Raw genomic sequence first — 23,745 nt, 5'->3', positions numbered from 1 at the left:
AATAAATTTCCTATGAACTACTCCTGAAACCTTGAAAATTCAGTCCGTAGATCTATACTGTGAAGATGGCTAATGCAAGCAAGCACGCAATGATGAACAACGCAAAGCTGAGCGGTTACTGCCTTCTGCTGGCCAGGATCCTGTACAGAGTACTTTAATTTCCACAAACTTAAAAAAGTTAACATTCTTTCTTTAATCTATGTGTCCTTCTAAGCAATGTCAACCTTATAGATTCCTCGTAAGCATTCCTAAAAATCAACACCAAAACCGAGCTCCTTTATATCCTACTTCAGACAGGATTACAATACCATTACAGAAAGCAAAATGCAGAAAAATGTCATTTTTAACACCAACAGCCTAGAACCCAAGACCAATTCCTTATCCGATATAGACCAACGTATGCCTGTTGACTTCAGATAAGCTACCTCATCTGAATTGTAAGTGCACTTATCAGTGGCACAGCATCAAAGATCATGAGTGTAAATGAGATTTCTTTCTTTTTAAAGTGCATACCAAGGAAATGCTAAGGAAGATGCCTGGTGATGGTACACAAGTTTTGGAGAACTGCAAAGTAGAACGTTCAGAGAGATGAGATACATGTTTTGGGTGTGCTTTGCACATTTATTTGGGGTCGCCTAGGTACTTTGGTAAGGCTTTATAGAGAAGAACTGATCAATGAACATTTTGGTCAGTTGGATATTTAGATGTACACACATACATATACACACACAGGTATGCATAGCAAACTGCAGTGATACTGGAGACCTAGTTCAGATATTAAAAAGCAGAATCAGCTTAAATGGCACTCCGCCCATGCAAAATCCTAGCAGGAGAAACAAGCTGGAGTGGAGGCTCCCGCCAAACCAGAGACGTTGCTTTGAGCTGCCAAGTGCATTCATTCAGAAATCTCTCTGCGCACCCCTGCACAGGCCTATGTAGATGTACACTGCGCCTGCGCAGGAAGCTCTGAGTGAATCCAAGCACTGAACTGAAAATGGTACTCAAGACCATGGCAGAGAAGTCAAAGGATTTCCTTCTTTTTCCTGTTGTTTTTTTGTTTTGTTTTGTTTTTCCAGCTGACACAGACAGGAATTATTTGAAAGATGGTTTTGCCAACAAACCAATCAACAGAAAGTTCAACTTTATGCATTGGGAATTTAGCCATCCTACTTAAGATTTGTTTTTTAAATCATGGCTTTATGAATGTATTTCAGTAGATACTGAGAAAGCCACAGCATACCTCTACTTGCAATGTACCTCCAAGACTATTTTCTCTGGATGGTCCAGATTTCTTCTGACTATAGCCCAGGATTAAGAAGAATCTGTGGAAAACAAACAGCAACAGATCATCATCAATTCTGTCCTGAAGGAACTAATTAGCTGAAACGCTGTATGTGCACCAAACCCCTTCATTAATAACATAACCATTATTCTGAATGAGTTGAAGCGTTAAAGTCAATGTAATAACAAAATGTCATAGGTACTGGAAGCAAAATACATTAGCATAACTTCTATAAAATTATACTTTCCATGAAAATAGCCAATCTGAGAAAAAATTAACAGCTAAAGATGCACAAAGGCTAACCTAAGAGATCTTTGTTCCCCATACAGAGAAGAATTTGTACGTGGCCATTTGAAAATAAAAATACCCCCAAAGCACAGAATATGAAATGCAATTATGCATTATTGAATTAGCCAGCTCTGCAGTAATGTCCCCTTTTTCTGATGTAGAAGACACATCCCTCCTGACACTCTATTTACAGGTTGTCCTTTCCTATTCTTTCCTATAGGTATCTCCTGTCATCCATTACTGGAGTCCAAACGCGGAACGACAAGTCGTTTGTCTGACTCAGTACAGCCCCTCATTCCTACAGTCATCCCATTTATCCCACTGCTCTGCGGAAAGAGATTAAAGCTACTTTTAACAGCAAGGTGGAGTTTTACTGTGCTGACACATGTTTCCCTACCTCCCCCTGCTCAGCCTTTCCACTCGGAGGAAGACAGAAACAAGTGGATGGCACAGCCAGGAACGCTGGAGTAAACCAAGCCTGTTCGGAAGCTACTAGTCCCTGTGCCAGGATAAGCTGGTCCCCAAGCCCTGGGAGGGAGTGACAGAGTAATCTTTCTGTACTATCTCAGTCTCTGTATCCTTTGCTAGGACACCATAAAGTGGCTTTCCATGCAGAATAAGTACTAGCTCAAAATCAGAACTGCTACATATTTCATTTTTTTTTTAAATAAAATAAAATAAAAAGTACAGAAACCGATGCCAACATGTGAGTTAAAAATATAGTAACTCCACTACAAGTAGGTACCAGTTTTTAGAACCACACCTTCCTGATCCTAATTACCTTGCTCTTGTGTCCCTGGACGATCAGAGATCCAGTTTTCACTGACTCCAGTAAGGCAGCATCAGGCCCTTAATGCACAGAGGCTGCTTGAGGGTTGTTGGTAAAACTATGAGAAGAATCTTTTTTTTGTGCCTCTAGTGCCAACATCCTTCTTCACGGATCCCTTGCAAAATAGCTCTATTTATGCCCTTTGAATAGCACAAGCAAGTTACTTCTAAATTGGCAAGCCAGTTTTAATCAAGTAGCAAATTTCAGTGTATTTCAGGCAGCTCAATAGCATTTAATTCTTCCAATTTTACTCTGTAGGAAGATAGGGTATTTGAATCACTTAAATGCATAACAGTTGCAAAATTTATCTCCTTAACATGTATTTTCTGCAGTTTCTACTAGGTTGAGGAAAATTTGCCTTTATGGGGAGGCTGGTCTGTAACTTGATCTGATGCACCTGGATAGCAAATAAAAGGCACAATTACCCTTGTGCCAGCTTTCTACAAATTCAAGCTCTCTCCTGCTCCCTTCCCCCAAGTTCCTATTGCTTTCCCCAGAGAAGCTCATGCCAAATGGAAAATTTTAGAGAATATAAATACAAAACCCCTAGTCTTCCATTGCTGTAAAGCGCAGTAAATTGACCTCACAATTTGCTGTAGTCAAAGGTGTCCTTGTTTGCTAACCAGGCCAATAAATAATGGATGTTGTTTGACATAGTCTTAGTTACACAGCTGCACCAGAAGTCATTCTCAAATAAAATAGGAAAACATTGGCAAAAAAAATGGCTTATCCAAAATCTTTAAAATGCTTATTTTCTTCATAGCCTCTTATCTCTGTTGTGCTTTCATATAATATTATCTAGTAGCATGAGTAAACATTTCATTATGCCTAATTAGGAACTCTCATTAATGAAGGAAAAAACTGTCACAATACGGAAGATTAACTTCTATAAACAAAAGCAAACATGGAGATGTAGCTTTCCTGGGGTGAGGGAAGAAGACCCAAGAGGGAAGGGCTGTTAATGTATGCTCTGTGAAGAACTTGTAACTAAAGCACATTTCAAGAAAACAATGAGGAATACAACAGCTAAAATAACTAATATATTCCAGGAGGTTTTAAGGTTTATCTTGCAGTGTGTAATAGAAGAGTAGGAAGCAGCGTGCTTGATTTCTGATTTTAATAAAATTCAAGGCTGTCTGCATTGTTTTTCCTGGCAGACTCTGTGGAGGATTAGCAGATTGAACATCAGATATGGAATGCAAATGAAACTTCCTCCTGTCATTTAGTAAGCAATTTTCAGGTGCTATTAGATAATTGCAAATGCTTATGTTAAGCTTGTTAAATACCACTTCAGGACATAAGAGTTAGAAATACATAGGCAGAAAGGTATGTATGTTAAGGGCTGAAAAAGTTAAAATCAACACCTGACATCATCAGGTGTTCCCTACAACAAATCAGAAAGGCCAAAACTGACACTTCAACTTATCTAAAAGGACAAAACTAGCTTCTTGTCTTCCCCATTTCTTAGACAAATACTGCCATTCTCATTCCTCTGGAGACCATTTAATTTGATCTGTAAGCCACCACTTCAAAACTCAGGGAATGAGTAAGTGGATAGAACAAATAAGAGAAAACCTTCATTTTCTTTGGGAAATAGGTGGACCACATTTAAAATAAAGAAGGGGGGGGCGAGAAAGAAATATTTTGAGTATTAAAAAATGCCAAAATACTATTACAGATCTGCAAATTAAACCTGTTTGTTATACAAGTTCTACCTTTTCTTATCTACTGAGTTGAAGTCTCTATTTTCTGATTTTTTGCCTTACAGCATGTTATCATTAGTACAGAATAACACAGGAAAACAGATTTTACGTTACACTGACAGACATCTGCAACTAGTAACACTGACAGAATAAAATTTAAGTTATCAACTTTATTTTTAAACACAACACATTTCTTTATCTCACCCACAGCACACTTAACCATGCCTGGAATTAAATTTGGTCTTAATTACAAGAAATTATAGAGTTCTTTATCTAAGATCTTACAAAAGTAAAACACACACAGATCTGGTAATGACAGCATCATTTAGCTTGGGGTATAATGCTGGCATGGGAAGTTGTGATGCAAACCGATAGCCAGATGTGGAGGTGTATGACTACACGATACATACAACTGCAATGACTTTGAAAAAAATAATGTATGATTAATGTGATAAATCTGAGCAGTACCATTGAAGTGAAGCATTTGCAAGGATAAAACATATATTTGTTTTTAAGCTCATGCAAAAGAGAAGATCCGTGGAATGAAAACTGCATTACATCTCATTCCTTTTATAGCCAAAACTGCTCAGCAAGAACTAGTCTTGAGCACTGACGTTTATTTTAAAATTCAGAATCCCTAATCATCTTTGGAAAGTAATTTATTCTATCTAAAAATCCATTAATGAGAGATAAGTTTCTTATTCCCTTCTGCAAGTATATAATTTCCTCAAAGAACTGCACTTTGTCAAAGCTATGGATGACCAAAAGTTTTACACTTCAGCTTGTAACAGCTTCTATATATCACATGTGCAACTGTTTTAAATCTCTCTCTCTCCCACCTGTGCAAGACTGGAAATAGGAACTTAATATTACTCTAGAGAAAAGAGATTATAGGAATAAGCAGCGCTTTTTCTTTCCTTGAGCTCATCAAAGCACTTCGGTAAAAATCAGTTTAACAATATTAATTTTACAGAATATTTTGTTAAATACCTCAGTGGATCAGACCATTATTAACTAGTTAGGCCTCACTACAAATGGTGGAATAGAAGTTAAGCAGACCTACCTCTCTGTAGACAAGCTATTGGGACCCCAGTTTACATGAGCCAAAGGCCCCAGTGAACACCCAACCAGCTGAAAGTAGAAGACAAAATTCTGATTTTCCGTATCCTTCTACAAGTTTAGCTCCAGACCACAGTCAATATTTAAAAGACTTCTTTATTCCTGCCAAGCTAAAGTTAGTCACATTCAGCAAGACTACAAGGTAATACTACCGCGTGTTGCACAAGAATGAAGTTCTTCAAGACCTAGTTTAGAACATGAGAGAGGTGGGACAACAATAACATTGGTCCAGTGAAATCAAGAGATATCTGTATATTTCTATATACCATCCATTAGTTATTATTAAATGGAAAATGAAGGTCTTCAGACAGTTAAATTCAGCCTCAGAAATATGCCTTGGTTTTAAGGCCTGTTTTTCCAAGTGAAATCCTATTTCTAACATAAACTATGCCCAATATACACAGTTACATATGCCATAAAGCTACATACACTACTCTAGGCAATAAAACATAAGACACTCTAGACAACAGAAATGAGAACATATATGATTTCCATTTGTGAAATAAATATTGCATTCCCTTTCAAATTAAAATGTCAAATCAAGATATGCTCAGAAAAGACCTGCTAGGAGAAAAGAGTGTTTGCATGCAGTCCTACGTCAAATCTTAAATTCACCAGAACCTGTTTGAACCTAGAATGGCCCTGTAGGATCAGACAAATTAGAAGGTATGACAGTTTCTGCATCACAAAGAACATTTTTCACAAGCTTCACATTCAGTTGCATTTCAAAACTAAGATTTAAGCTGTGCACTAGCTGAGTTCATAAACCTGAAAAGCATGCTCTTTTACCTGACACTGATGTCTGGAGTGAATTCTCTGACATCAGCCTTCACTTCTTTACTCTTGGTCGTTATCTCACTACCTTGGCGGTTTTTTCCCCAGCTGTTTAGAAAGAATAATGGGTGCAAAAAATATGAGTTCCCCTGCCCTTTCCTCCAGTCTTAGTTGCAACCTTTTCCCAAGTCACAAAGGGTTTGGTATCACATATGTGCCAATACAAACTCACATTTTCCGCTGAAAGAATACGCAGAAAAGGTAAACTAACTTTGTCTAGTTTTATTGTACTGAGTGTCAGGGTCCAAGCTCTCATGGCAAAATGTCCTTTAACTTCCTATAGCAGGAAACTTCACTAAAACCATGTAAAACTACATTTTCTACAGTAACACAACAGTAGAGGGACTATTTTGCCTTCACTTTCCCAGTAATAAGAAAATGGTCAGTAATGCCCTTCCGCCACCAGTTTATGCCAGTTTAAGACAGTAACACAAACCAATGTGCACTGCAATTGAAAAAAAAACCCACACAGAGTCAACCACTGGTTTATATTGGCGGGGTTTAATGTGTGAAATTTATAGCACTCGTACTTGTCTGATACTATCTTTGCCTCATGTTTATATCAGCTTTTTGTTACTACGCAATCCTTGAAATCATAAACAATGTAATCATCTCCTTGAATGCACCAGGAATGGCTGCAAATGCTTCTGGAGAAACGCCAGCAGTTCCTAGTTGTGCTATACCATGTCCGGGGAACCGCAACAACAAACTCCTGCTATTGAATGCATTAAGTTTAAAAATCGGTTGTGAAGAACAAAGAGTTTCTCTTCATATTGAGCTCATTGAGAAGAACCTTTGGTTCAGAAGCACCTGAACTCATTTCAAGAGCTAGGAAGTCCCATTTCTAAGAAATACACGTATCTGAATTAAATTCCTTATCGTAAATGGAACTTTAAAAGCAGAAATCTTTTGCAGGTTATATTTTCATAGCCTACATCGTGTTTATGTTTATTAAAAGGACTGATCTGCATTGCAAATGTCCTGGAGGCAGGGGAAGAGTGAAATTCTGATTACTGTCAAGTCAATACAGAATCTACTACAGGAGTAACTATCCAACTGACAATAAAAAGAACCTTCCTTGAAATCGCATTACCTACAGAGCTGGACTGCAGCTCAGTGTCATACGTCACATATAACGTTACCAGCAGTGTAAGATAACTAGTTTTGAACAGAAAATTAATCATAGTGTCACTGATTACACTTCTGAAAAATGTTTTGTATGCAAAATTCCCCCTTTTCCACATTACTCTTCCACATTTCTAAGGCACATACTTTCAGTCACTGAAAACTGATCAAGTATTTGAGCAATTCTCATTACTCTGCCTTGCCCTGCGCGAGCTGACATAACATCTCAAGCAAATAGTCTTGCAGATGTAATTCTCAGTAGATGAACCCAAATTGTGCATTTCCCCCCAGTTTTCTCTTTAAAATCTCAGACTGCTCCACTCTGAAGCAACGGATACTTCAAATATGGCTTCCTAAATTACGGATGAAGATTTTTCTACTTGAGGTACAACCACTAATGAAGAAGAGATGATGAAAATCCCATTTCCAAGCCAAGGTTCTCTGCAGTACTCTGGTTTCTATAACCCCTCCCAGTTGAACTTTTCACTCCTATTATTTGCCACCAAAGCGTGAGCAGAGAAGCTAGCACTGATGAGAGTGCTTTTGGTGATGCCTTTTAGGAAAATCTTAATATACATGGCAGAATATGTCTACATGCATATTTTACAGCATTGTCTTCTTAAGGAAAGATTTATTTGGAAGATATGTCCAGAGATATGTGAACACTGCAAAGCAAGAGATGAAAGGGGAGAAGGAGAAAAAGGCTTTATTTTTCTAAGAGTACTAACAAAGTCTGTTTCAATTCCTTACAGAATTACAAACATAAAAGGCTTAAGAGTAATTCGTTTGTTTTGAAATGCTTTAAATGAACTAGGCTTAATAAACTGCTGACCCATCCAATCTGACCTAGTGTAAGATGGCATTTACTTCCAATCGACACTCTAATCCAGACAGCTGAAAACAGCAAAAAGCAAATCTCAATTTTCACTAGCTGAGAACTATAACCCACAAGCAGTATTTGGCACAATTTGTTATTTGAACAGCCTCAGTCAGCCTTCTGTTGCATTGTGAGAGAAAAGTGATTTGCCCTCATTTCAAGGGGAGGGACAATACAAACATAAAAACCTCTCTTTCACAGGTTCACAAAAGCTGTGTTGACATATATGCCATATCTCCAACTACAAAATCCAAATGCTGCACTGTTTTCTTCCTCTAAGGCTCAACTTTCTGGAGCAGAAGCATATGGCTTCCATGTTGATAGACACAACTTTGTATTAAGCATTAATAATTGAACATACCTTTAACTAAAATTATTTCAAAATGATAAGTTTTGTACAGTTTCTCTTATTGTCCTTCACCATAAACATCCATGCTCTAGGACTGGAATCACATCACTATGTATAGCAGCTGAAAGAAAAATCACACTTCCATCATCCTGCAGTTACTTGTTTCATTTGCTAGAGGCTGAGCCTTGAATATTATAATAGCTAAGGAAACATTCCCAGGATTCAGAAAAAACCAAACATCCATCATTTCTGGTCTTTTCATCATTGTCCAGGACAGACATATAGCATTTCATAGCAATTTTTTCATAATATTTTTCACTAAAGTGTCGCTATCTTTTTTTTTTTTTTTTTAAAGCCTGAATTGAAACAGTGCAGAAGACAGGGAGTCAACCATTTCCAGTACCAGCCGTTTCTGTTGGAACAGCATCCATCTTGTCCCTTCACTTCTTGCAGCTTTAGCTCCCACTTACCTCCCTGGCAGTTGCTGCAGTAATTGAATAATAGCACTGGTTATCTTACAAATCTTAACCATTTGGAATGGTCCCATCCTCAACTTAGTAGCATATTGAATATTAGAAGGAACCAGGTAAAAGTCCATTGCATGAAAAAAAATCCAGTCCCGACACCTGTTTTATTACCACCATAGGGACAGAGGTACCTCTTCTCCTCATCTCTTCACATTGCAAAAGATACTGTGACTGTGGGGGTGATTCTTGGTCTTTGTTCTAAAGAAAGCAACCAGCATCTTGGTTTTGTCTAGAACAAATGTTCCCTTCCCCTGACACACATTTCCCATTTCTCAGCTGTTTCTTTTTTTTTTCCCTTATCTCTTTAGTGTGATGCTATCCAGGCAGTGAAATTTTCTCACTTGCTAGTGGAGGTTATGTAAAAGTTTTATAATTAAAGTGACAGAATTGCTTCTATTCAGTACCATCCTAGCTCTCTGTGATATTTTCCAAGCACAGTAAGGCTATTTACACTTCAAATAGTCTTTCCCACCTTCACACCTCTGAAGTCCTCTCTGAGAAGAAATCATCTTTAGCTTCTGGGTATTCCTGCAGAGCAGAGACTGGCTTGTATTTCTCAAAGCCTAATACTTGCTAAAGCCTCATGGCTTACTCCTTTCAGTCAAGTCAATGGAATAATAAAACAAAACACAGGAAGTAATTTATAATCTGAACTAAAAGATAGTTTTAATTCAATTAGAAGAGCAATAGAAAGAGACAAAGTGCATGCTCTACCTCCGCACTTATCTGCTCCAAAGACGATGACACATTCTTAAATAAACTGGCAGTGCGGTAACAAGTAACAATAAGAATGCCTCTGGGTGGGGAGATTTATTTACTATACATATTGCCTGCAACGTGCAGAATTTAATTTGACAAATTAAAGTTGGCAAATTTTCTGTTTCCTTCATTTCCTGTTCACAAATCAAGAGTAATGCTAAACAGAAAAGCACTACAAGTAGAAAAAATAAACAAATCCTACTTTACTAAAAACAATAAATCCCTGGCAGGTAAGGCAACCCCGAGTAAAAACATAAAAGTAAGTATGGTATTTTAGAAGTGAATGCCAATTTCTGCATCTGAAATATCATCAGTTGTTTTGCAGCAGAATTTCTTCAGAGATTTATGAACTGGTATAAGGGGACTAAGCTCCAACTCAAGAGCCAGTTTTTTTTTTTTAATTAAATTAAATGCATTTCCACATAGCCTGATAACTTTCCCTTTCAAAGAATAGCAGACACCCAACGCTGCATCCATTTGCAGCAAACTAACTCTGACTATTGATAAAAGTTTACCAGCTAGAACACATATAAAATACTATGTGCAAATCATGCAATATTTGCACACTGTGTTTCAAAACAGGTCCACAACTCAACATAAAGGGTGAATTAATAGTTTATTGTAGCCATTTCTCTTTATTGTCCTTTTCATATGCTATAGGCCAGTTTCAAGAACTATCAGATGCCATTTGAGTAAGCTATCCATATAAATGAACACAGATGAAAACTTGCCTTACTACTATTCCCCTCTAAACAGAAAGCATTTCACTGGGGGAAAGAAGAAATCTTATTCCTTTTGTGTATGGGAGCTCACATTCTAACTCTTTACAATCAAAGGCACCATGTGCTTTTTCATAAGGTTACTCAGATCCTTGCAGAAATCCTTTGTATAACCTTGGGTGTATTTTAGGCAGATAGGTCATTATCAAATTAGCACCAGGATAAATTGGATAGAGAGACACAAGAAAATAAAAAAAAAACCAAACAAACCACAAAAAAAACCATCCCAAAACCAACTCACTAGTAATGGAAAAAAACCCCAAACACTTCTAAGAAAAAAAAAACCCCAAACACTAGTAATGGAAAAGAACCCCAAACACTAGTAAGAAAATAAACTCTAGTAAGAAAAACACTGCAGTGCCTCATAACAAAAAACTATTGCATACCTTTATATATTATTACTATTAGTCTCTTCAGGTCTACATTCTTTCCCCAGGCTATACAGACTTCCCTCAGCACTTGCAAACAACCTATGAAAAGAGCAAAAAGTAGTAGTATAAGGAAACACAGATGTTAGGCCATTTCATTTTGGAGGATTTGTAGGATTTCACTTGATTTAATTATTGCCTCTTTGGACTGACAATACTTAAGTATTTCAACATGTCTTTCAATACTCTCCCTTAATGGATGAGAGCAGAAGATTTTTTCACTTGATTTTCTCCCATTAGATAATACATTTTTAAAAGTTTTTTCTGTCAGGCTTCTTCCCTGTAAAGAAGGAAGTGGTGTTTGGGAGATGGCTCTGCACTGTGGTATGAAGCAGGAGTTATGAAGCTCTCTTTTCTCCAAAACTGCCCAGCAACGAGTCATTTCAGGGAAGAATACATGAACATCTCAGCTTACCGTGATAATTCCTCCTGTATATACTCACCTCCCCTTCCTGACAATCTGCAATTCAGGAACTTCCTGAGTCAGAGACAGCGTACATATCTTGGTGTTTAATTACCTGTCCATGGCTTGGTTAATTGAACTGTCCATAGGTTATTACTGTCAGTTTTTGAACCCGTCTAGAGTGTTGGTAATCACAACATCCTATGGCAATAAATTGCAAAGTACAAACATGTACCTTTTGAAAAAGTACTTCCTTCTCTTTGTTTTAAACCAGCTGCCTGTTTCATTTTATGGCATCTAGTCCTTGCACTGTGACAAACCATGAATGACCACTCTCGGCTTCCTTTCTCCGCACTTGCTGTGATTTAATTGTTGTCTGCCACATCCCTGATTCAGTTATCTCTTTTTCTAAGCTGAAAAATGTAAACCTTTTTCATAGAAGTTGAAGACCTTTGTTTATTGTCTTCTGCACATGTTTTTGGTTCATAGTATATATTCTGAAATCAAGGGAAAAGCAACCACTAAACAAAGTGTGAGTACATATTACAAGGGAGGGGAGAGATACACACACACTCATGTACATACATAAGCCCTATACTCCAACCTAATCAGACTTCATACCTAAACTGAAGGAAAAATTAAATTTTCATTACTACTAATAGTATACTAAATTTTCTTTTGTCAACTAAATTATTATTCACAACATAGGTCATGCAATACACCAATTATCCATAGGTTAGAAATACACATTTTTAGAGGCTAAATGACTTTCAGAAATTGTCAGTTGAGAGTAAGTCCTATGTGCACATCAAGCAATTCCTCAAAACAGATTCTATGAACATCAACAGATGAATAAAGAGTTTCAGAGGGTAACTTGTAGCTTATTACTCTCATTCTGATACCTCTAATGTGGTACGTGGATTATGCAGAAGTTGACACAAACAGAAAATTAATTATCCACTTCAAGGATTTACAGCTGTGTATAAACAAAATAAGAACATAACTGAAACATTTTCAAACTCAGATCTTCAAATCCAAGTGTCAGCCTGGAGCAAAATTTTGTGTCTGAGCTACAGTGTTAAATCCCCCAAACATGGAAAGGTTCAAAAAGAACATCCTTTCAGACTCTTATTACTGCACTGAAAACTAGAGGTTAGCAAAAAGTCTTTGCTGTGTGGTGACAGAAGGAGGGAAAACAGGGAAAAGAAATGCTGGATGAGCTACGTCAGTAAACCTTACTAAGACAATGAAACAAAAATATGGACAAAAGGGCCAGGACATGTTAATTAGTAGAGAATCTAGAAAGTGAGCTGAATCAGGAAATTTTAGGGCTTTAAGTGTAAGCTGAAGAATTCTACAGAACTAAATTACCCAACAAGGTGAAAGCTATCCCTTCCATAATACCAGGCAAATATATAGGAAGCAATAAACTTTATTACAGGAAAAAAGTTCAACAGTCTTTTGAAATAAGAGAACTTTCTTACTGCAATTCTGTGCTCTCACTTATCTACCATGAATGGGCTTCAGCAATTGAAATCCAGCAGCAGGGAAAAGAAAAAGAGGCAACATTCCTGAACAGCTCTCAGCTGATGCTTTAATAATTTGTATTATCAGTACAAAGGGATGCTGCATCAGCCAAACCTCCTCAGTGTTTTCAAGAAGTATGTTTATATATTACCAGAGAAACATTGCAATATCTATGAAGAAGTGGATGTAGCAGCAGAAGGGAATGCAGCTTAGAACAAAAGGGAAATGTCTCTAACAACCATCATTGCCTGACAACCAGAAACCTCATACTGTGCATCTGGTCACTACCTCTGATGGAATAGAATTTCATCTTTTAAGATAGCTAGTTATATTAATATATGCAGCTATATGCGCTACATAATTATCAGAAGGTAACCGAATATACAAAAGTACATGGTATTTGCCTGTACTACAGGTATAAATCTGTAACTTAGCTATGTGGTCTTAATAAAAATTAAATAGACCATTTGACCATAGCAACTGATTAGAGTCTGTAAAAGGTACTTGTGTTTGTTTAACGAAATACATCAGTAGCTAAGATAAACCATTGAGTAGAAAGGTGTTGAGAGAAGAAAAACATTCTGGAAAAGACCATGTAGGTTAGCAGAAGAGAGAAAGACTAAAAGCTAAGTGCTTAGAATGTAGACCAAGACAGAGCACACTGCGAAAAGAGATACTACTTTCCTCCTGCCCTGTCTCCTTCCCTCCATCCTCTCCCAAAATCCTTGGTTGCTTAAGCACTGGTCATCTAATTAAAGAAACAAGCAGGGTACTTGTTTGGATAATTATGCTATCTTCTTAAGATATTGCCCACACATATTCCTTCAGTCAATAAATATTTATCCTAAGTGTGCTTAAGTCTAGCCTTTTCTATTAAAGTTCTGAGGGCTTGATTCCCCAAGAGTTTTTAAGGTGACAGAGCAGCACCAACATGCAGTTAGTAACGTTACCAGCCTGCCGGCACGTGCAGTTATCCAGCAGAGTTCAAGTGCTTCCCTAGTCTGTGGCAGAATAACACAGAACAGAAAAGGAGAGAGCTATTTCCTCTGTCATTGAATTCCTGCAAGCCAGAAAGAACAAGAAGTTGCATTAAGCTTTGGTGATAACTGTAGCCAGATTTCTCCAGCACCATGTTTTTTTCCCCCAAAACATCCTTCGACCAACATACCAAGAGGATAAAGTATCATGACGTTTTTAATGCAAAACAAGATTAAAGGTTAAATACAACAACAACAACAGATCTTTCAGAAAATGTTTACATGACGAATGACCCTCAAATCCTCCCAGTTGCAGGGAGGACTGCTGATCCAGTCAGATCTGCTGATTTACAAAAGGGTGCAAGAAGAGGCTTCAACTCAAATGCCTAAGAGCACTATGCTAATTTGCAATTATTATCTATATGTCACTTCCTGCACTTGCCACACCAGTGCAAATTACCTCTTTGATGTTTCGTAGCTTTAAGTTTAGCTGTGCATCACCCCACTCGCTTCATCCTGTAATTCCACCACAAGAAATGTGTGTGTCTATGCCTGACCTTTAATTTGAACTATTTATTATAGCCTTGACGAGCGGATTGCAGGTTTGAAATACAGTCGGATGATTTCAAGGATGTAGTTAGGAAAACACTTGCAAGAGACCTGACCACACGCACGCATGCAGATCTCAGCCCACAGTCTTGGGGACAGCACTAAGAAGAGAGTTTCCTTTACTAGGCAGGTCTCTGACTTCTCCTGTAAAGGACATCTGTTGCTGCTGTTCTCATCACAGGTACAAGAAGTGGCAATACATTCACATTGCCCATTCGCCATGCAAATCGCATGCTTCTACCATGCCTTATGCAGAAGAAAAAGAGCAATTCACAAAATTCAAACACAAAAACATAGCAATGATTACCCCATAGCAAGCAAAGTACCAACTCCACATCCATCCTTCAGTTCTCCCTACCAACAGTGGAGATAAAACTTATAGGATGAAGCCTGTTCAGGGTCTTTAGCTCATCTATCAGATCTAGAACACAGTTCTTAAAAGAAAAATCCGGTTTAAATACTCATTAGCGCCTATTCCAAAGCACTCAAAACACAGTCAGCCAATTGCATCACAACAACAAATAACTACCATAAAAGCATGGTGGAAGTATTTTTAGGTAAAAAAGAAACTCATTAGCCAAGAAGAGAATATAAAAGATTCTCATTTTCCACAAAGGATAAAGTGGGAATCTGGGAGAAAAAATGCAATGCATACTTTGCCTTATGCAGTAATCTAAGTATTTTTTCACTCCTACAAAACAATTTCACATTGAACACAGTGAAGTGATGCTATAACAGGGGGCAGAATTCCTCCAGCTCTTATCTGACACTGTGTAAACACTATAAAGTGCCGTGGAAAGATAAAGTTCTCCATCTGCTGATCGTTGCTACTGTTAGCCAAAATGGGGTCAAAAGTTAACTCACCCAGCTTATGCATGAGGTTTTTATAGCTTAAACCCTTAAGAATGAAGCCACGTTACTAGGCATTTGGAGAAAAAAAATACTTTGTACGTAAGAGTCTCAGCCAGCCAAAGGGAAGAGATAAGGCATGTAAAGGACCAATAAACTGACCCAAGAACAGCTTACTCAAAGCAATCTGAGTAATCAATAACTAGAGACAAGAAAATTAATTAACTGTTGTACACTTCTCTCCAGAATTGATTCCACAGACAAAAGATCACGAGTAATTATCATTAGTTTCGAAAGTTATTCATAATAAGATTTAAGTACCCTCAAAAAAATCAATTGACTGAGCTTTTAGGAGTATATCAAGCAAGGAAAAATGACTGTATTATTATTACTAGCCTAAGACTTGGAAGGAGTGGGCCCAATTTCCCGCTCTACTACAAACGTCTACCATCTAAGGCAAGTCACTAGCCTTTTCATTTTTCCATCATAAAAAGAATAACTGCATACCTTAAACATACTTAACCTTACACTAATCCATGACAGACCAGGAGGTATTTGTTGACAGCCATAAATGTTATATTCTTACAGATATTAATTCAATTTTACGCTTAATAATCTTGAAGGAAGCAAGTTTGTTGAAACCCCCAGTCAAACCTTAAACAAACATCAGACTGTATTTCGAAATCTAATATACAATTTAGTGTAATTACTTCTACTTCTTAAAGAACAGAAATAGCCAGGATTTAATCAACCAGTGCTGACACACATCGCATGGAAGGAAAAAGGATTATTTTGTCCACAGTTTAACTACAGAAAAATTAAGTAGCAAGGGGGCTTCCTACAGAATAGAAGCAAAAGCATCCAGCTGATGATCACAGGGACCCATATTTATAAACTAATATGCACTTCAATCCAATTAGGGCTGGGATTTACAGCTAGTCAGAGATTAGCACTGGTATAGAACTGGGCCAAAGCCCGTACCAATCTCTTTCTCCATTCTCACAGCTGCTCTGAACAAACAACTTGAAAAAAAAAAGTAGGATGTCCACTAGCTTGCCTCAGCTCTAACACACTGAGGGCATTTGACAGGCTTAGTACAGCATCAAGAAATAGCCGAAATGCTTACTGTACACTTTTATGCACATTCAAACAATACATCTGTATTCACACACACACATCCCAGGAAGTCAGTTCATCCTAGAAATTTTTGGTTCCATCTTCCAGTTTGGAAACTACGCGAGTTCGTCTCTCTGCTTTATTCTTGTTACACAGAGAAGAGCAGGGATGCAGTAATTCTCTTGGTGGCATCATCTCATGGTCCCTATTTGATAAAATTCTATAAGGTGCCAGAAATCTCTGACACTGGAAACACTCCAGAAATAGGAGAACTATGACAGACATGCCAGACAGCTGGCCTCTCTTCAAAGGCTTGAAAGTGTAGGGTGGGGAAAACAGGGGTGGAGTGAAAAAAATAATCCTAACTTAATTATAAATATAGCTTAAGAATCCCATCCACGTGAAAGTTCTCCTGCTTTGTATCATGAATACCTCCAGGGCTCAGAAAGCTGCCTTGAACAGAAAACACTTGGAATGATTCTCCTGTGAGTGGCTTTTAAGCGGTAATACACGTGAAGAGGACACAGGAATATTCCTCAGTAAGTGCGCCTTCAACAAACTGGTAGAATCATTTGTTATTTTGCTCCAAGTTGAAGGGCTGCAGTCCGTACCAGCATATGGCCTCTACAGCTGGCGATCTTGGTGAAGGAGAAGGTGTGAATGACCCATAAAGCATTTTGTGGCCATGCTCTCCCCAAGTCCAAAAGCTTTCCTCCCCTTCTTACTTGACTCCGACATCAAGCTGCCTCTGCTTTTTGGTGTCATTCATCTCTTCCCCATATTATTCTTGCTCTCCCTCACAGTCAGACATTACTGTTTTCAGGTTCAGCTGTTTTAACCACTCCTGTAATTAATAGGTGAGAGGAAGGAGCAGCAGTCAGGGATGGAGGAGAAAGAAGACACGATATGATGCTCCAGAGAGTACAAAACATGGCAGCCTGAGAAACATCTTCCAACTGGAACAGTGTCGTGAATCCTCTGAGAGCTCGCTCTACTTGCTAAACAGAAAGCTCTCTTGGACTTCCCTGCAAATACATGAGCCCTCCTGTGTTACCTATTTCCTTTGTCTACCTTTGTGTAAGCTGCAAAGAAATCCAATTTTATAATTCCCTATGTCAACCACTTTCAAATTCATTCCTCAGGTTCAAATGTAACCACCGACATCTCAGCAGAAAAAGAAAATACTAATAAATCTAATATTTAACAAATAGCAAGCAAAGATCACTGTAGCACTCTGTACCAAACAAGGAGAGCCAAAGGTGCTGTACAAAGCTCTATTTACTAAAAAATATATGAAACTAGTCCTTGAAATGTCAACTGCTACTTCAACATCAAGAATTATTATAAATTACACTAACATAGTACAAAGCCTACCACTAACTGTGATATAACTGTAAATGAACCCAAAGGAAAGCTTTATTAGAAATTTTTTCTTGAATTGAGAGCAACTGCTACTTGAGTGAAGACACAGTAACCTTCTAGGAAGCGCTTGGAAGCTTCTGAATCACAAATATAAAGTGTGACAAATGGAGTTCTCCACAATTCACAAATTGGATAAGAAGATTATCACAAGCCTTGGAAACTATTTACCCTGCTTCTTCATCTCCCTTTCAACACTTGTCATTATAGAGGCATGCTACCAACATCAACCAACACATCTACTTGGGTGATAAGGGATAGCAAAAATGTCTGAAATAACTCCATGCCACCTACAAAGGCTGTAGAAGCTCTCAAGGTTCCTAAATAGTTTATTATTTGCAGAGCATTAACATGTGCAAACAGAAAAATGGCACTAATTTTCACCTAATCTTCTTAGTGTTACGTTGATAACTTCTGCAGAGACAGCAAATACGACTTGCAACTCCACTAAAAGCTAAAAAATGAACCAGGTACGTTAGGTAACGAGGGGCAGTCCCATTTAAATTTTTCATAAAATTAGGCTCTGTTGCTCCCCTCCCTAGTTCCAGGGCACGAAAGCCAAGGAGGGAACACCACTGCGGCACTGGGGTTGGGGGGGCAAAACCAGCTGTAGCACACGTGGTCCCTCGCACAGTCGTCGGGACAGCAGTGCTCCCCCCAAATGCTCCAGAGCTCATCGCTACCACGGCAGCCCGCGCAGTCGGTGCTCAATCTGCAATGCCACTGCAGATCACTGTGTGCGGCAATAATTATTTGGTCCTAGATCAGAAATGACAGTATTGTATGGTGGAAACATCCCCAGAAAGGCCGGCAGAGTGCCCTTGCCTGTGCTGAACTTGTGTTCCGGGTTGGCAGAATATATACATGACATATTTTAAGGCCAAAATCTTTTTCTTGTTTTTAAATTCATTACACTTTCAAAATAACATACAAGACACAGAAATAGCATTCTCACTTTCATGAGACAATATAGATCCAATTCCTCCAACAACTCACCAGTTTCAATGGCTAGAGATTTCTGCTTAGCAGCTGCTGTTGAATACCAAGTGTTGTGAGAGTTTCTTAAAAATTTCTTTTTAGAAACGTATCCTACATACCTTCCATTCTAAAAGCCAACCTAAACTTAATCTTGGATGTGAAGTATAAAAACTGCTATACCTCATCAGTCTTTGCTTATTCAGGCTTGACAGACAATATAAAAATCAGCATCCAAATGCTTATGTTTCATAATCCCTTTACATACAGAAGTATGACTGTTGGCAGAGTTCTCTAAGTGTGGTGTTTTGCTTGTAAAAATGCTGAACAGAAGTTTCAAGGCTTTAGCTGTCATGATAACTCACAGCTGCTAAGAAACTAACACTCTGTGCTGTGTATCTTACACAACTGTGACATTTTTCTCCCATTATGTTGCTGACGAGGTTTTTTCCCTGTCTCCAGTATAAAAATCACTTAGATACCCTCTACTTCTAAATAACCAGCCTGCAAATGTATTCACACTTTTCTGTTTTGTTTTGTTTTTGTTTTTTTAATCCGTGTGTCTTAATAAATACCAAATGGTTCTAGTTTTACATAATCTAAGAAAACAAAGTATAAACCCATAAGCAAATCAAAATTAAAAAAAAATTCAAAATTTTATTCTCTGTTCTTACACCATGTTCTTAACACCATTTGTACAGTGCGGGGGGGGGGGGGGAATCTTTCTCACAGAAAATGTAAGAACCAAGTTGCACACAGATTCCTAAAGATTAGCATAATGAATTTTTGCCTAAAAAGCGTCGGGATTGAGAATTATTTAGCACTACCCACGCTTGCAGAATTTAAGTACTAATACAGCCATTCGGCATCCTGAAGTGCCTCGTGCTGAGGTCAGACGCGTGCCAGGGCCAGGACGGCAGCTGGAAGGCCAGGGAGGGATGTGGGGAAAGGCAGCCCCGCTTCGGAAGATGCCTGCAGCCAGCAGCAAGGCCATACCACCTCCTGAGATGGCAGGTTAGACATTCAGCAGCATTATTTCTCCAATTAACTTAAGCAGCAGCCACCTGCCAGTCCCCAACCGCTCATTCCCACCTCTGGCTTGCACCCCCCCAGAAAGCGTGTGTGGCCACACCATGAACCGAACGGAGGAATTGCTCCAGGTTAAAATAAACCCAGAAAAGATTGCTTTTGAGCCACGTTCCTTTTCCTGGCTCAGTTCACTTTGCAGCTGTATAAATGCCTATGCAAACACAGCACAGGAATGAGCAGGAACAGACAACGTGGTTACTGTTTTATGCTGTCAGAAAGGTACCTATGAACTTCACCCCCCAAGCAGGCTCTCTTAAAATAAACTATGTTCTTTCACTGCCGCTCTGAGCCGGTTCCTGGGTAGCTGGTTTGCATTCCTCACGTGCTTTGGTAATAGATCAATAAATACTCAGCAGGTATGCCTGTATTTAGACACCTAGGTGATAAAAATACTAGACACAGACGAAGGCAAATTGCACTGTACAAAAGCCTACAGGGTTGTGGCTGCAGATTTATGGAAGGCTATGTGACTAGGCCCAAACAAAGAGTTTTGTGAGGCACGGGCTTGTGATTTTGACCTGATTATACTGTAGATGTTGTTGTTGAGCATGGTTATTGTCATTAGTCCATATGCAAGAAAGTACACAGACTATTTAGCCAAACAAAAAAGCAGAAACGAGCAAAGGACACAGTGGAGAAATGAGACTGCCAGTTTAATAAGAATTCAGCAACTCCAAGATTTGGAAAGGCAACCAATGTGAAACAACACAAACCCCCGAGAGGAGAAGTGGCGACTCAGAAGAAGGTAACTCAGGAAGAACAAAGACCACTCCGTTGCAAGGACTAAGCAATTAAGGGAGGCTGACATTCACAACCTGCCTACCAAACACCACCAGGCTGCTGAACCACGCACAGCGAGTATTTTAATGTTTAACCTAGTACCGTGCTGCTTTAATCTACTTCTTGCAGGGTTAGTCTGAAGACAAAGGAAGAGCTGTACACTCAGAAGCTGTACGTGTGATCACGCATTCTAGTCTTCATACACAACAAAATACACCCAAATAAAAGTGATCCAAAGATTTGCTGGCTGAACAGCTAAACCCATGTGAGCGCTGGGCTCTCAGCTCCCTTCCCTAGCCATTGGAAAAGATCATGTAGAGAAACCCTAGGGTAATAAATGAATAAATAAATAATCAGTCATGGGTTAAGTAGCTGACTGAACAACATACAGGAGCCAAAGGAGCCTCACGCCCTCCTTGGCATTGGCTCCGCACCCACCTTACCCCACATTCAGTGCACCGAGTGAATTTTCTGGCAGATGAGCTTTCTGCCACATTAAGCATGCTGAAATGGCTTGGCCCAGGTCCAGCGGGTTGCAGACCTGAAGACAAAAGGATGGGAACACAAGGCATAAAACGGAGGGAAGAGGACTGCACCACAGAAGTCAATAGTTAAATTGGGCTTAGGCTGCCGTGGAAGTGCAGCAAGACTTACTGAGTAATTCCCCGCTGCTGGATGGGCCATAAATTTGTAATAAATCTACAGTAAAAAAGCAAAATATATTTCCTGGTCTAAATGACTAACCTGAAGACTAGATTATAATCTCCAATGGTGTTTGCCTCCTTTGTTCTGCTGGATTAATATCTGCCAACATCTAAATAGTCCGCTCTGTTCCTTTCTATTTTGTTTAGTCGGCTGCTGAACACAGGGAACAGTCTTCTCACTATTTTTAGAGAGGATATCTAGAGTGACCTTTTTTTTTTTTTTTTTTTAAAGCAGGACTTGTCTCTGAAGGCCATTCGAAAAGGAAATTAACTACTCATAGAAAAGTGTGATGACTGTTCAAAGCAATTAATGAAATTTGACTTGGCTCTCTGGGGATGCGTGCATTAAAGATAACTCATGGACAGAGTAAGTAGGCACACGCTCCGAGTCTGCTTCTTTCTCTCTGTAAGGGCAAATACTACTAAAAAATGTTTCCTTTTGCACCACAAACTATTTTGAAGTGGTCTTAATTTGCCTGAAGAGGCACTTGCTAACTCATGCTCCAATGCCTGTTACTACCTACGTCACCCTGAGTACACTTGGGCCATTTAAAAAAAAAAAAAAAAAAAAAAAAAAGGAGAATTTACACATAAATTACAAAAAAGGTAATAATTAAATCACCTTCTTGAGGCTGAAAATTATGTCTCCTACTTAGCATAGCCAAGTTGCAGTACTTTGCCCTCTTTGTGCTCCTATCCCCAAACCAAGCTTCCAGCAATACGGTTTGTACCCACCCGAGACCGAGGGGCTGAGTGTCTCCCCGTCAGGACACTGGGCTCCACTGGGCTCTCGGCACCGGCACTGGGGGGCTGCCCGCGCCTTGCTGCCCCAGCCCAGCCGCCGTGCAGACACAAGGATGCATTGCTTTGGCCGTGCCATCCTCGAGAAAGCTGCTCAGCCCAAAATACTGCATTACAGGAGTACCAGGAAAATGTGTTTGAAGTACATCCTGGTCAAAACAGCTGGAGCTTTCAAAAAACAGAGGAGAGTTTTCTTTAAAAATGCAGAGGCCACTTTTGTGGCCTGATTTTAATAGGAGCACTTTTTTATTTACTTATAAAATCTTACCAAAATATTTCCTTATTTTGTTGTTTTTTTTTTTTAAAAATCCTTTAATGACATATTGTTTTCTTTCAATTGTAGAACTAAAATGAAAGTTGAGTAGAAGATGGTAAGAACTAAACCCCAGAAAAGCGTGGAAGAGAGAAGCTGGGGAAAAAAAACAATCAAAAAAATCTTACTTTTGCTCTACGATAAGAACAAGAGAAATATGCAGAGCATTAAAGGCATTTAAAATAATTAAATTCCTGATCATTAAAAGTAACAGCAAAATTCCCCATCGACCTCTACAGGGCCAGAATTTGACTTCAGAAAAAGAAATTCTGTGGAATGGAATACATCTACCTAAACACACATACAGAAGGTAAGATTAAATCATTCTGATCACTCCTTTTCTTATTCTTACATTAAAAATAAAATTTGAACTTCTTTTCTCCATGTTACTCAACAAAGAGTGTGGAAGAAGTATTCCTACAATAGAGGAGAGAAGGCTGTAAGTCACCATCAAAAGGTGATTTAAAGTAGAAAGGTAACTTTAAGCACAGATAAAATTATGAACAGGACTTTCACAATTAGAACTTCAAATATCCAAGAATGTAACAAGCCTAGTATGTTGCAAAAAATCTGAAGTGGGAAACAAGCAAGCAAACAACAAAAGTGAAACTGTTTCCCATGTACCAGATTAGCATCTGGGCACAGAAATACAGTTGAGATTCCTTTTTGAGGATGTCAGCACTTTTCCATAAATTTGAAGTCCAAAGAAAGTGAAAGAAACAATAGAAATATTCTTAGGCACAGTTTTAAACTAAATGAAGATGAATCTCTCTTGATATAAGGGAGATGATATAATTCATCAACAACTTGTAAGACCAAGAAGGAAACAAATGCTGAGGAAACCAAAGCAGTGAGTGACTATGAAAGCACAGCTGGAGAGAGCAAGTCAGAACAAAAGACAAGACAGGCTGTACTGAAAAATGCTGCATTTACATATGGCTGAACCATACCAGAATCTCTCACATTTGATTATCCAAATGCAAAAATTAGTCCTTCCACTTCTGGCCCTCCTGCCACAGCAGCTGCTCTTCAGCTCTCTTGTAGGTACGCAGCTGTTAGGACAGAACAAATACACAGTCCGCTGCTGGGTGTGAAGAGGGAGTTTTTAGTTGGTACAGATCTGTTCTGGGGACATAGATGTAACCACTGTGCCATCCGAACAGCTAATCCAAGTGACAGCGGGGGGGGCCGAACAGTACTGATGAAGCTATGATAGGATTCAGTAAAGCATATGCTGATCAAATAGATAGTTACCAGTGAAATATGCGGCAAGTATATTTGAAC

General features: G+C 38.7%; 1 protein-coding gene across 2 annotated transcripts in view; it reads right to left on the bottom strand.

Moving 5' to 3' along the window:
* Nucleotides 1–23,745, bottom strand: part of LYPD6B (LY6/PLAUR domain containing 6B) — a 51,626-nt gene that overhangs the window by 6,652 nt on the left and 21,229 nt on the right. Inside the window, exons 1-2 of one of the 2 annotated variants that reach the window (XM_052793450.1) lie at nt 10,858–10,939; nt 1,241–1,322 (exon numbers count right to left, since the gene is read on the bottom strand). The gene's annotated coding sequence lies outside the window, so the exon portion shown is untranslated. Of the gene's footprint in view, nt 1–1,240; nt 1,323–10,857; nt 10,940–23,745 lie in introns of those variants that run through there. The other variant, XM_052793451.1, reaches the window with a different exon arrangement.

This window comes from Harpia harpyja, chromosome 7 (genome assembly GCF_026419915.1).
Source record: "Harpia harpyja isolate bHarHar1 chromosome 7, bHarHar1 primary haplotype, whole genome shotgun sequence".
NCBI lineage: Eukaryota > Metazoa > Chordata > Aves > Accipitriformes > Accipitridae > Harpia > Harpia harpyja.
The sequence above is the reverse complement of the archived record's forward strand: the minus strand, read 5'-3'. Positions and strand labels throughout refer to the sequence as shown.